Here is a 5147-nt window from a genome sequence, read left to right as displayed (position 1 = left end):
CTGGCAGAACATTTACCTCCGGCGGCGGGAAATTTATATCCCCTGCCGGACATCTTATCTCGGCTGACAAAATACATCTCCACGCTTGCAGAAAACTTATCTCCGGCGGCGAGAAATTTATATCACCGGCCTGACAACTTATCTCTGCAAAATAAATACGTCTATCCGCTGGCAGAAAACTTATCTCCGGCTGCGGGAAATCTATATCCCCTGCCAGACAACTTATCTCTGCTGACGAAATACGTCTCTCCGCTGGCGGAAAACTTATTTCCGGTGCCGGGAAATCTATATCCGCTGGTGGACAACTTACCTCCGCTGGAAGACAATTTATCTCCGCTGACGAACTACGATTCTCCGCTGGCAGAAATCTTATCTCCGGCGGCGGGAATTTTTTATATCCCCTGACGGACAATTTATCCTCGCTGACGAATTATGTTTCTCCGCCGGCAGAAAACTTATCTCCGCTTGCAGAACATTTACTTACTTTACTTATGGCGGCGAGGAATTTATATCACCTGCCGGACATCTTATCTCTGCTGACAAAATACATCTCTTCGCTGGCGGAAAACTTATCTGCGGTGGCGGAAATTTATATCCGCTGGCGGAAAACTTTTCCCCGATAACAGACATCTTATCTTCGCTGCCGGACAACTTATCTCTGCTGACAAAATACGTCTATCCGCTGGCGGAAAACTTATCTCCGGTGGCGGGAAATTCATATCCGCTTGCGGAAAACTTTTCTCCAGAGGGGGAAATTTATAACCCCTGCCGGACAGCTTATCTCAGAAAACTTATCTCCGCTGGCAGAACATTTACCTGCGGCGGCGGGAAATTTATATCCCCTGCCGGACATCTTATCTCGGCTGACAAAATACATCTCCCCGCTTGCAGAAAACTTATCTCCGGCGGCGAGAAATTTATATCCCCGGCCTGACAACTTATCTCTGCAAACGAAATACGTCTATCCGCTGGAGGAAAACTTATTTCCGGTGGCGGGAAATATATATCCCCTGCCGGACAACTTATCTCTGCTGACGAAATACGTCACTACGCTGGCAGAAAACTTATCTCCGGCTGCGGGAAATCTATATCCCCTGCCAGACAACTTATCTCTGCTGACGAAATACGTCTCTCCGCTGGTGGAAAACTTATTTCCGGTGCCGGGAAATCTATATCCGCTGGCGGACAACTTATCTCCGCTGGAAGACAATTTATCTCCGCTGACGAACTACGGTTCTCCGCTGGCAGAAATCTTATCTCCGGCGGCGGGAATTTTTTATATCCCCTGACGGACAATTTATCCTCGCTGACGAATTAAGTTTCTCCGCCGGCAGAAAACTTATCTCCGCTGGCAGAACATTTACTTACTTTACCTATGGCGGCGAGGAATTTATATCACCTGCCGGACATCTTATCTCTGCTGACAAAATACATCTCTTCGCTGGCGGAAAACTTATCTGCGGTGGCGGAAATTTATATCCGCTGGCGGAAAACTTTTCTCCGATAACAGACATCTTATCTTCGCTGCCGGACAACTTATCTCTGCTGACAAAATACGTCTATCCGCTGGCGGAAAACTTATATCCGGTGGCGGGAAATTCATATCCGCTTGCGAAAAACTTTTCTAAAGAGGGGGAAATTTATAACCCCTGCCGGACAGCTTATCTCCGCAGACGAACTACGTATCTCCGCCGGCAGAAAACTTATCTCCGCTGGCAGAACATTTACCTCCGGCGGCGGGAAATTTATATCCCCGGACATCTTATCTCGGCTGACAAAATACGTCTCTCCTCTTGCAGAAAACTTATCTCCGGCGGCGACAAATTTATATCCCCGCCCTGACAACTTATCTCTGCAAACGGAGTACGTCTATCCGCTGGCGGAAAACTTATTTCCGGTGGCGGGAAATATATATCCCCTGCCAGACAACTTATCTCTGCTGTCGAAATACGTCTCTCCGCTGGCAGAAAACTTATCTCCGGTGGCGGGAAATTCATATCCGCTTGCGGAAAACTTTTCTCCAGAGGGGGAAATTTATATCCCCTGCCGGACAGCTTATCTCCGCAGACGAACTACGTATCTCCGCCGGCAGAAAACTTATCTCCGCTGGCAGAACATTTACCTCCGGCGGCGGGAAATTTATATCCCCTGCCGGACATCTTATCTCGGCTGACAAAATACATCTCTCCTCTTGCAGAAAACTTATCTCCGGCGGCGAGAAATTTATATCCCCGGCCTGACAACTTATCTCTGCAAACGAAATACGTCTTTTCGCTGGCAGAAAACTTATCTCCGGCGGCGAGGAATTTATATCACCTGCCGGACATCTTATCTCTGCTGACAAAATACATCTCTTCGCTGGCGGAAAACTTATCTGCGGTGGCGGGAAATCTATATCCCCTGCCAGACAAAGTATCTCTGCTGACGAAAGACGTCTATCCGCTGGCGGAAAACTTATTTCCGGTGGCGGGAAATATATATCCCCTGCCAGACAACTTATCTCTGCTGTCGAAATACGTCTCTCCGCTGGCGGAAAACTTATATCCGATGGCGGAAAACTTTTCTCCGATAACAGACATCTTATCTTCGCTGCCGGACAACTTATCTCTGCTGACAAAATACGTCTATCCGCTTGCGGAAAACTTATTTCCGGTGGCGGGAAATCTATATCCCCTGCCAGACAAAGTATCTCTGCTGACGAAAGACGTCTCTCCGCTGGCGGAAAACTTACTTCCGGTGGCGGGAAATCTATATCCGCTGCCGGACAACTTATCTCGGCTGACAAAATACATCGCTCCGCTTGCAGAAAACTTATCTCCGGCGGCGAGAAATTTATATCCCCGGCCTGACAACTTATCTCTGCAAACGAAATACGTCTATCCGCTGGCGGAAAATTTATTTCCGGTGGCGGGAAATTTATATCCCCTGCCGGACAGCTTATCTCCGCAGACGAACTACGTATCTCCGCCGGCAGAAAACTTATCTCCGCTGGCAGAACATTTACCTCCGGCGGCGGGAAATTTATATCCCCTGCCGGACATCTTATCTCGGCTGACAAAATACATCGCTCCGCTTGCAGAAAACTTATCTCCGGCGGCGAGAAATTTATATCCCCGGCCTGACAACTTATCTCTGCAAACGAAATACGTCTATCCGCTGGCGGAAAACTTATTTCCGGTGGCGAGAAATAAATATCCCCTGCCGGACAACTTATCTCTGCTGACGAAATACGTCTCTACGCTGGCAGAAAACTTATCTCCGGCGGCGGGAAATCTATATCCCCTGCCAGACAACTTATCTCTGCTTACGAAATACGTCTCTTCGTTGGAGGAAAACTTTTTTCCGGTGCTGGGAAATCTATATCCGCTGGCGGACAACTTATCTCCGCTGGCAGACAATTTATCTCCGCTGACGAACTACGATTCTCCGCTGGCAGAAATCTTATCTCCGGCGGAGGGATTTTTTTATATCCCCTGACGGACAATTATCCACGCTGACGAATTACGTTTCTCCGCCGGCAGAAAACTTATCTCCGCTGGCAGAACATTTACTTACTTTACTTAGGGCGGCGAGGAATTTATATCACCTGCCGGACATCTTCTCTCTGCTGACAAAATACATCTTTTCGCTGGCGGAAAACTTATCTGCGGTGGCGGAAATTTATATCCGCTGGCGGAAAACTTTTCTCTGATAACAGACATCTTATCTTCGCTGCCGGACAACTTATCTCCGCAGACGACCTACGTTTCTCCGCCGGCAGAAAACTTATCTCCGCTGGCAAAACATTTACTTCCGGCGACGGGAAAATTATATCCCCTGCCGGACATCTTATCTCGGCTGACAAAATACATCGCTCCGCTGGCAGAAATCTTATCTCCGGCGGAGGGATTTTTTTATATCCCCTGACGGACAATTATCCACGCTGACGAATTACGTTTCTCCGCCGGCAGAAAACTTATCTCCGCTGGCAGAACATTTACTTACTTTACTTAGGGCGGCGAGGAATTTATATCCCCTGCCGGACATCTTACCTCTGCTGACAAAATACATCTCTTCGCTGGCCGAAAACGTATTTACGGTGGCGGGAAATCTATATCCCCTGCCGGACAACTTATCTCTGCTGACGAAACACGTCTCTCCGCTTGCAGAAAACTTATCTCTGCAGACGAAATACGTCTCTCCGCTGGCGGAAAACTAATTTCCGGTGGCGGGAAATATATATCACCTGTGGGACAACTTATCTCTGCTGACAAAATACGTCTCTCCGCTGGCGGAAAACTTATTTCCGGTGCCGGAATATCTATATCCCCTGCCAGACAACTTATCTCTGCTAACGAAATACGTCTCTCCGCTGGCGGAAATCTTATTTCCGGTGCCGGGATATCTATATCCGCTGCCGGACATCTTATCTCTGCTGACGAAATACGTCTCTACGCTGGCAGAAAAGTTATCTCCGGTGGCGGGAAATTTATATCCGCTGCCGGAAAACTTTCCACCAGAGGGGGAAATTTATACCCCCTGCCGGACAACATATCTCCGCAGACGACCTACGTTTCTCCGCCGGCAGAAAACTTATCTCCGCTGGCAAAACATTTACTTCCGGCGGCGGGACATCTTATCTCGGCAAACAAAATACATCTCTCCGCTGGCGGAAAACTTATTTCCGGTGGCGGGAAATATATATCCCCTGCCGGACAACTTATTTCTGCTGACGAAATACGTCTCTACGCTGGCAGAAAACTTATCTCCGGCGGAGGGAAATTTATATCCCCTGCCGGACAACTTATCTCTGCTGACAAAATACGTCTCTCCGCTGGCGGAAAACTTATCTCCGGTGGCGGGAAATGTATATCCCCGGCCTGACAACTTATCTCTGCAAACGAAATACGTCTTTTCGCTGGCAGAAAACTTATCTGCGGTGGCGGAAATTTATATCCGCTGGCGGAAAACTTTTCTCCGATAACAGACATCTTATCTTCGCTGCCGGACAACTTATCTCTGCTGACAAAATACGTCTATCCGCTGGCGGAAAACTTATATCCGGTGGCGGGAAATTCATATCCGCTTGCGAAAAACTTTTCTCCAGAGGGGGAATTTTACACCCCCTGCCGGAGAACTTATCTACGCAGACGACCTACGTTTCTTCG

This window comes from Drosophila pseudoobscura, unplaced genomic scaffold (assembly GCF_009870125.1).
Source record: "Drosophila pseudoobscura strain MV-25-SWS-2005 unplaced genomic scaffold, UCI_Dpse_MV25 Unplacedtig00000085, whole genome shotgun sequence".
NCBI lineage: Eukaryota > Metazoa > Arthropoda > Insecta > Diptera > Drosophilidae > Drosophila > Drosophila pseudoobscura.
Note: the sequence above shows the minus strand (reverse complement) of the source record.